Raw genomic sequence first — 9844 nt, 5'->3', positions numbered from 1 at the left:
TCAGTGAAGAAAGGTGCACAACCATCGTCTCATTCAATTCTTGTGCAGAGAACTCAAGGGGCCCCCAAGGCATTCCATATTTCTCTACATCATCACTCCCTCCCCCGCCCAGACAACTATTTATTTTTCATCACTACTCTCTCTTTGACACTTCCACACCTCCCTCCCCATCCTCACTCTTCACTAATAGACTTTGTATTTCCCTGAAAAAAGAACAACAACAACAACAAAAAAAAAACTGAGGCAATCGAAAGAGAATTACCACCTCCCTTTCCCATCTAACTCTATCCTCATGCTCCATGTACTTAATCATGTCCTTTAGTCCACCTTCCCTCCTGTCACAACAGATAAACTACTGGTGCCTCTGAGGCCAATGCCTCCCACTCGTGAGCTGGAGCCGATCTCCTCTCACCGGCTCAAGGACACAACCCCAGCAGTTCTTCCTCTCGCTTCGAGTCCTTCCTCTCTGCTGGGTCGATTCTGTGCACACAAACACGCTGCTATCAGCTCTCTATTTTTTCAAAATTGCTTGAGCCCATTTCCTTCTCCTGTTCCCACTTCCGTTGACTGCAGGACTCTATTTTGATTTTTTTTTTCAATTATAGTTGACATGCAATCTTAGGCTCAGGTGCACAGCACAGCGACCAGACGTGTGTATAACTTACGAAGTAACCACCCCATACTTCTCATACCCGTCTATTGCAAAACTCTTAAAAGTTGTCTCTACTGCTGTCTCCAATTCTTCTCCTCCTATTTTCTCTTAAATCCTACCGAGCTTTCAATTCTTTCCCTACTGGTTAATATATACTTCCCACATGGGGAAATCCAACAGTCAGTTCTCAGTCACTGTATAACCTGAGCTATCAATAGCAGTTGACACCAATTGACCTCTTGTCTTATGGGAAATGCTGGAAGGGAATTGAGGGAAAGACAAGAAGTTCAGTTCAGTGTTGGACATGCAACATTTCAGGTGTATACTATTACCTGTAAAATGAGAGGAGCACTAAGTGCTAAGAACACTGACTAAACCCCAACTGGACTCCTTCTCTACCGTCACCAACCGCCCCAGATGACAGTCTCTTGAGCTGAGTGCTGCAAAGATGGAGAAACAGGTCAGGGCACATGCCTATAAACAGTGACAACAGCTTCGGTGAGACTGTTAGACCCTGCTACCCCACAGCCACCCCACAGTTTCCCTGGGGCCTCCCCTTTTCTGAACCCAGTTCGCTCTCCACCTCCTATATTTGCTGAACCATGTATAGCCTTCCAATAAATTATTTGTCTCCTTAAGCTTACCAGGCTTCCTGAAACCAAAGCACCTACGCCAATACATCGTGTAAAATACGTGTGTGTCTCGGCCGAGCCTCTGTTTATTGGTGTTGCTTGTTCTCTGGGTGCTTTAGCTGGCCCATGGCTCATCATGGTTTTCCAAGCCTTACTCTGTCACCACAACCAGTTAACCTGAATGTAAGCATAAGGGAGTGTTTCTTAAATACGTCTTTTCATTTCTGTCACCCATAAATTAGCAATCTGGAGATGAAGCCTTAGAATCTGCATTTTAATAAGAAGTCCAGTTGATTCTGATGCTGACAGCCCTTAAAACATATACTGTTCTACATCCTGAACTCCTAGCATTTGCACCTACGAGGCTGACTGCCATCTTGTCTAAGTGTTTCTCAGTTCGTGTGTCTAAGAGAAAGTCTGTCTGACCCCAGTCTTCCTCACATGTTGATACTGGGTCCAACCAGGCTATGCAATGGTTCAAGTGATTCCTCTGCCCAACTGGCCCTGAGCTTTCTGGGGGTAGGTGGATTTAGGGTCATGCAGTCCGCATCAAGCTGTCCTTGAAGCAGGGTCAGAGGTACGGTATGTGTTACTCACAAGGGGCAGTGAGTGACAGCCAGTGTATTTGATGCTGCAAGATCCCACCTGAGAGAGCAGGTTCCTGACTACCTTTCCAGTCCTCCCTCCCCCAGACACCTCCATTTGGAAGATGTCTCTGACTTGATTCATTTTTTGTAAGAAAGGTCCAAGACTTAAGGAAATGTGTTTGTTTGTTTATTTATTTATTTATTACAGAGACAGAGAGAGAATCAGAGAGAGGGATAGATAGGGACAGAAAGACAGGAACGAAGAGAGATGAGAAGCATCAATCATTAGTTTTTCGTTGCGACACCTTAGTTGTTCATTGATTGCTTTCTCATATGTGCCTTGACCGGGGGGCTACAGCAGACTGAGTGACCCCTTGCTTGAGCCAGTGACCTTGGGTCCAAGCTGGTGAACTTTGCTCAAACCAGATGAGCCCATGCTCAAGCTGGCGACCTCGGGGTCTCGAACCTGGGTCCTCTGTATCCCAGTCTGATGCTCTATCAACTGTGACACTGCCTGGTCAGGCATAAAATGTGTTTAAATGAGCAAGTCTCCTACTTATGAGGTACAGACCTCTGATGAATAATTGGTAAGCTGACTATTTAAACACCCATATTATCTTGTTAATCAGTTTAATTACCACTCCTTGAATGTTCTGTGCAGCAAAAACTCAAAAAATTCCTCTTTCTCTCAGAGAATGATAATGCTTTCTAATGGAGTCCTAAACTTCTTTATGGAAACATTAGGTCTTAGAGGATAGAGTATATCCCATTTTTAATGAAACATATGACTCCAAAATTCCAAATTTGCAAAGATTACAGATGAGAAAAAAAAACAAAACATTCTTTTTTTTTTTTTTTTTTTTTTAATTATTATACAGGAAGAAAAAACAACCTGCCTTGGGTGGGTACTTAAATAGTCTCCATGTAGGGGAGTTCATTTACTGGTTTCTTCTTGTCATCAATGCTTATGGCAGCCTAAACAAACCAGGTACATGGCTCGGGCCACAAGGTGCTGAGATATGCTCGTCACCTTCAGGAACTCTCAGGCTGGTGTGGCAGACCAACACAGGAAAAGAGAAGAGAACGCACTATGAGAAGTAAGTGCAGGTGTGTGAATGTAGAGAAAAGAAACCAGCCACTCTGTGATGAAAGGAACTGAGAAAGAGGAAAGTCAGGAGTGTGAACAGGGTCTGAGAGGACCAGCAGGCTGACCCGGTCAGGAGCCTGCAGGCTGATTGGCCAGCCTCAGCAGTCTGGGCAAAGGGACGGAGGTGCAGGGGAGAGCGGACATTAGAAGAACCAATGGCAAGACTGCTAAGACTGGACCACAAGGTGCGACTGGAAAGATTGATTGTGAAGACCCAGTATGTTTCATCAATGGAGAACCACTGAAAGCTTGTGATCTACTGAATGTTTTAGAAAAATAACTTCCAAAGGCAATTAGAGGATGGGTTTAGGAAGGAAAAGCTAGGGCGGGGGGCTGGAGGAGGGAGGAAACCAGATAGAAAATTGCCTTAAGGTCAGAAGAGAGCTGGGATGGACAGGAGGGAACTATCAGAGAGATACTTCAGAGACAAAATGGACTGAAGTTGGTTAGAGTCTCACGGTTGCTAACAGCATGAGCTCGGGAGTCAGATGAACCTGAAATATGATATAAACTGTAGCTCTGCCATTCCCCAACTGTATACAACGTTGCACAAGGCATCTCGTCTCTCTGCGCTTCCCTTTTCTCATCTTTACAACGGAGAGAGTTTTATTGAGAGAATTAAATAAGCTAATGGTAGAAAGCGCTCAGTACAAATTAAAGCTTAGCACATACTGAATGCTCAACCGTCCCTGGATGCTGGTGTTATGACCAGCATTATTATTACAAATGTTACAATGAATCATTGATGGCAAGATGGCAGAGAAGGGAATCAGCAATAACTGTCTGGCTTGGAAACCCAGTAAATGATGAGGCTTATAATGGAGATAGGCAATAAGTGTAATAGCTAGCCAGCATTTATTGTTTACCATATGCCAGTCAGTGTTGTAGGGCATTCAAATACTTGATCTCATTTAATCTTATTAACAACACCAGATATTATTACCCACAGTTTACAGAGGCAAAAACCAAAACATAGATAAATTTCATAGCTTGAGTCACACAGCTAAAATGTAAAGGGACACAGATGCTCTGATCCAAGAACCTGCATCTCCGCCGCCTCCCTGCATGGAGGAAGGCAAGGGAAGTTCTGCACTGGGGTAACGGGACCGTGGAGGGCAGAGAGGTATCATTAGCGAGTCTGGGTTCAACACGCTCAGAGATGCTAGCATGGAGTGATGTAGTAGTCAAGCTGGAAGTGCAGGTATATCCATAAATCATTTTTCCACTCAAAAAAAAAAGGGGGGGAGACCAAAAAAAATCAGAGAACCTGAGACAGCAAAGCATGAAGAGCTATTGCTAGCAGGAGATTAATCAGAAACGCAGAAGTGTCTCAAAAGTACTCTGCAAGGCAGAGAGGAAATATGGCTGAAATAACGCGAGTTTGATTTCCCTGCAACGTCCCAGGAAGCGGTCCGTGTGTGAAGGAGAGAGCCCACTGTACGACTCCACTCTCCCAACATTTATATCCCCAACATGAACCAGGAGGCGCACAGTTGGAGCTCCAGCATTGTTCCTGGAGCAGGACCGTCTTCCATGCAAAGAGAAACCAGGAATTTTCCTGTCGGGGCGGCCCATCAGGAGACTTCAGATGGCAGAGAAAAGAAGAACGTGGCTTCCTTGCCAAAGGCTTCACCGGAGGCTGCTGGGAAATCTGCAGCTAGCAGGCCTTCCCTGGTGCTGAATGACAGAGCTCACTTGGCAGCCACTTCTGAGGGGATCATCCCAGATCAGCGAGCCTACCCACAGAGTGATGTTGCCCCTGGGCACCCTCCCTGACAAAGCGGTCACAGGAGGCTGCAGCTTAGCGGGAGTCTCAGCTGCTCGCCTTGGAAGCTTGCCTGATAAATCCCTCCTCACCCTGAATTTGTCTGTACTCTTTAATGCCCAAGCATTTTCCTTCCATATCCAGCACAGGCACATCCTCGATAACTACCCCTGCTATCTGGAATGTTTCCCTCTAGAGTAGACAACATCTGGGTATCTGCCCGGCCCCTGGCCTACCCTTTCTAAAGTAGTGCACACACACACACACACACACACACACACACACACATAGACACACACAAGCACACAACTCTGTAGTCAAGTCTGTGTCAAATGAACCCATCTTTCTGGTTCTGACTGGACCGCGGATAGACACGTGACCCAAGATCCACCCGCCACAATCTCTCATCTGGGAATTCAGAATCTCTGAACGGTTTGAGCTGGTATGAGCTGGGCACTAAGGACACCATAACCAGCTGCAGAGAGACAGCTGCAGGGAGCAGATACACTCCAGGCCTTCCTTCTAGGCCCTTCCAAGGCCGTGCTCAACTTTCCGCTAGCTAATTCTATGAAATGCCCCTCTATTTTTCCCAATAAATTACCTCTTTCTGGATTAAAGAGTTAGAATCAATCTCTGTTACTAGTAACCGAAACAGCCTCCATGAAGACACGCAGTAAAGGAATTTTTATATAAATGCAAATATTGCTGCAAATTTCATTCTCCAGAAGCCCAAGATAAGGCAGAAGGGAGTGAGCACTTTCTCTCTGTAATAAACTTTCAGGCAAACATAACAAAGATGATGACAGAGTAGCTGATATATTTTTTTTACTTTTCATAGGGTGCGTGCTAGTTTCGGGTTTTTAAATCAGGGCTGTCGGCATGACATTTCAGACCCTGCCAAGAGACGGTGAAACTGAAACACAGGAAAATACCCTCCTCCGCCCCAATTTTTCTGCATTCCAGAACCTTCTACGTAGTCATGTTTGCAATAACAGGTTTGAAGCTTCGTAGTGTTATTTGAGATGGAGAGACCACTGATTACGAAAGGCTAATCATTACTTGATTTTTTTTTTTTTTTAAAGTATAATAGAAATCTAAATCCCTCTGGAACTGCTTGAAGTGAAAACAACATATATTCAAGTTTCCCTTTTGGCAAGTGGTTGGTCATGCGGTCAAATACCACAGCTGCCATTTAATATGCAAGATTACTGGCTACATAAATTCTAAAGGATGAAAAATAAGCATTTTGTTCCTAATATATTTTCACAAGAATGTGTACATCCTAGCATCACTATTTTGTTTTACTTGGGTCAGACCTAGACATAATGCTGTATCTCTTCACTCAGTATCTGTTGTTTTTTAAAATGGTTTCTGTCCACCTACCAACTGTCCTTCTCTCCCCATCTCCTAGCTTACTCTTCTGGGCTTTCCTAACACCTGATTCCTGATGCTTGCTTCTATGCCATCAAATACGGTGCATTACCGTCTGTTTAGCTATATACTCGGCAGGGAACTTGCTGAGGGCAGGATATTCATCTTTTATCAGCACCAATTCCAATGCCTAACACGTAAGCAATTATTAATGGTTTGCTGCATGGTGATAAGCATGCATACTTTATTCACCCAAATAAACTATACTCATGTCAGGGACAGAGGACATGCCACTTTAGACTTCGTGGGTATCCATTCATGTTTTTCATTCATAATATGCATTGATACTAAATACTGTGGAGAGGAGAGAAATAGGGGGAAGAAAACATAACATATCATTCTTACTTTGATGACAATTACAGAGATAGTACTTACACAAAATATGTTACAACTGTGTTTTCCAGCTGTATTGAAATATGATTGACAAACAATAGTTATATAAATAGAATGTCTACAAAGTGGTATTTTTAGTGTATATATATATGTGTGTGTGTGTGTGTGTGTGTGTGTGTGTGTGTGTATATATATATATATATATATATATATATATGGTGAAATGATTACCACAATCAAGCTAGTTAACATATCCTTACTTCACATACTTGCTCTTTTTTATGTATATATGTGGTGAGAACACTTGACATCTACTATTTAGCAAATTTCAAGTACACATTATTATTCTCAACAGTCACCTTGCTGTACCTTAGGTCTCCAGAACTTATTTCATATCTACGAACTAGAAGTCTGTACCCTTTGAAACTCATCGTGACTTTTATCATCATCACCATCATTGGCCTATTTATCAAACACTTATTCTATACGAGCCATTGTGTTCACGTCTTTACATGAACTATCTCATTTAATTATCACAAGCCCTTACGAGGTAGATGCTATGACTCCTCCCACTTAACAGATTAAGAAACTGAGGCTCACGATGTTTTAAGTAATTTTCTCAGGGTCACACAGCTAACAAGTGGCAGAACAGAATTTCAAACTCAAGTCTTCCTATCTGTTGAGTTAAAAGGTAACCAGGCGTGAGAGAGAAGTATACCAACTATACAGGTGCTAAGAGTGCAGAGAAGAAAAAGAGCAACAAGGTGGGGTAAAAAAGAAAAAGAAAGAAAGAAAAGAAAACTCTTGACACACCTCAGAGTATGTCAACCTGAGCATCGTTACCTGGACATTGGCATACGTATGTTGTAAAATGATGGAGATTCTAAGTAATTTGTCTTAAGAAAAGCCCTTAAGTAATAGCACAAAACAGTTTCTACAGTAGTTGAAAGCTTGACGATGAGCCAAATTTACTGCTGAAGGTCAGACTGGAAGACTCCCAGGCATCACGGCAGAGAACGGGCCAAGCCTGGTGTGGGATTTATTGCTCATGAGGAGAGCGGCAGCCCCAGCACCACTAATCAGATCATACATCAGCGGAGCGATCCCTGCGGACTCTCCCAGACACCCAGAAAGACAAACAAGTGGCTTGAAAGTAAAGGAAAGCAGAGTCTCTCAGGCTCCCTCATCTTGCACGAGAGAGCCATGAATCACCTTGGCAAAGGATCCATCATCCTTAGGTGCCCCCTGGGTCAGAGCAGAGGCATTACGTTGTGTGCAGGATGGCTTCCATCAGAGGTCCAAACGGAAGAATCCAAGAAGAATAGGGCAATAACAACATCCGGAAACGATCAGTGAGTGCGAATTCCCTTTATGGGCATGTTTGCATAAACAACGTGATCAGAGAGAGCCCCAAAGCGCCTGAGTCAGGAGTCAGGAAATCTGAGTTCCTTTCCCAGCTCTGCCATTATCAATCCTGTAGGATTTTGCCAAAATGCTCTGAGCCTTCATTTCCCTGTTGATCAAATAAGGGGTTGGCTGATCAGCCCTTTAGCTCTTAGTTTTGTAAACTGGTATTGATTACAACTGGAAGCATGCTACTTGTAGAAATTGTGAAAGACGAAAATCAGGAACCCTGGGTGCCAGTCTGACAGCCCAGTTGAGAAATCTCCTGCTCCTCTCTGAGCCTCAGTGTCGCTGCCTCTAAAATAAAGACATGTGATTAAATGGTCTCCAAAGCCTCATTTAGTTATAGAGGTCTTTGAATCTATATTTTCTTAATCTCACAATATTAACTTCAGGAAATAAAGTGTGTGATCATTTTGCCTGTCAGAGGAAGAAATCCTTTCTGCTCACCCAGGAGTCAAATGCGAGTAAAATCCTGAAATAAAAACAGCAGGATAGATCAGGTTCTGACAATACTAACAAATCTATGTCCTTATCCACAGGGGACGTGTATGAGCTGGATTTTTACAGGCAGACACAGAAAGAACATTTCCAAAACTTTCCTAGTGAGAATACAAATGCAAATGCAGATTTGCTGGCGGACTCTCAGCTGCATAGAGCCACAGGGTCAGAGCTGCTGGTAAAATTGCCTGGGTGCAAACTCAGGCACAATGACAATGTAAACCATAACACTTCTTTATCCCACCACTTCCTCTCCCATAACAGGGTGCCATGGGAGTATGTGTGTGTGTGTGTGTGTGTGTGTGTGTGTGTGTGTGTGTATGTTTCTAAAGCATACCTAGATATCTCTGACTGACAGGTATTGGCAGTGCTCTGTGGCATACACCAAGGGAGGTATGTGTCCGCATATCAAAGTAAATTTTTTTTTTGTATTTTTCTGAAGCTGGAAACGGGGAGAGACAGTCAGACAGACTCCCGCATGCGCCCGACCGGGATCCACCCGGCACGCCCACCAGGGGTGACGCTCTGCCCACCAGGGGGCGATGCTCTGCCCCTCCGGGGCATCGCTCTGTTGCAACCAGGGCCACTCTAGCACCTGGGGCAGAGGCCAAGGAGCCATCCCCAGCGCCCGGGCCATCTTTGCTCCAATGGAGCCTCGGCTGCAGGAGGGGAAGAGAGAGACAGAGAGGAAGGAGAGGGGGAGGGGTGGAGAAGCAGATGGGCACTTCTCCTGTGTGCCCTGGCCGGAATCGAACCCAGGACTTCTGCACGCCAGGCCGACGCTCTACCACTGAGCCAGCCAGCCAGGGCCTCCAAGTAAATTTTTGAACAGCCCATCCGGTAGCCAAATTCAAGACTTGAGCATACACCCTTATCTCCACATCTGTGCTAAAACTCCATCCATTCAAGTCAGATGACCAAGGTACTGACAAGTCTGATTTCAAGAATCATCGTTCTAAACATTTAAAAAAGTCATTGGCTCCCTGGAAATGTCAGAAATACCTGGCATGTATGAAGATTTCCATGGGCCAAGCAATGTGCTAAGCATTTTCTAGGCATGATCTCACTAATATTTCATAACCATCTAGAGGGGGAGATATGACCTTATTCCTGTGTTAAGGGTTGGGGGGAGGGACATAGCACTAATGCCCGGAGGTTAAGTTCTTTGCTCCAGGTCACACATATATATGGTCAGCAGCAGGGAAGGCTTTTGAATCAAGGTGTGGCTAATTTCAAAACTCTTCAGTCCCTCCTGGCGGCTGTTTGGGAGGCGCCCCTGTTCTGCCCTGGAGTCCCTGTACTTGTGCTATTCTGTTGCTGCACAGAAATGGATAACTTTCTATAAAACCCCCCCAATCCAGCTTTTCCAGCTAGAAAATGGAAACATGGAGG

The sequence above is a fragment of the Saccopteryx leptura genome, chromosome 6, assembly GCF_036850995.1.
Source record: "Saccopteryx leptura isolate mSacLep1 chromosome 6, mSacLep1_pri_phased_curated, whole genome shotgun sequence".
NCBI classification, from domain to species: domain Eukaryota; kingdom Metazoa; phylum Chordata; class Mammalia; order Chiroptera; family Emballonuridae; genus Saccopteryx; species Saccopteryx leptura.
The sequence above is the reverse complement of the archived record's forward strand: the minus strand, read 5'-3'. Positions refer to the sequence as shown.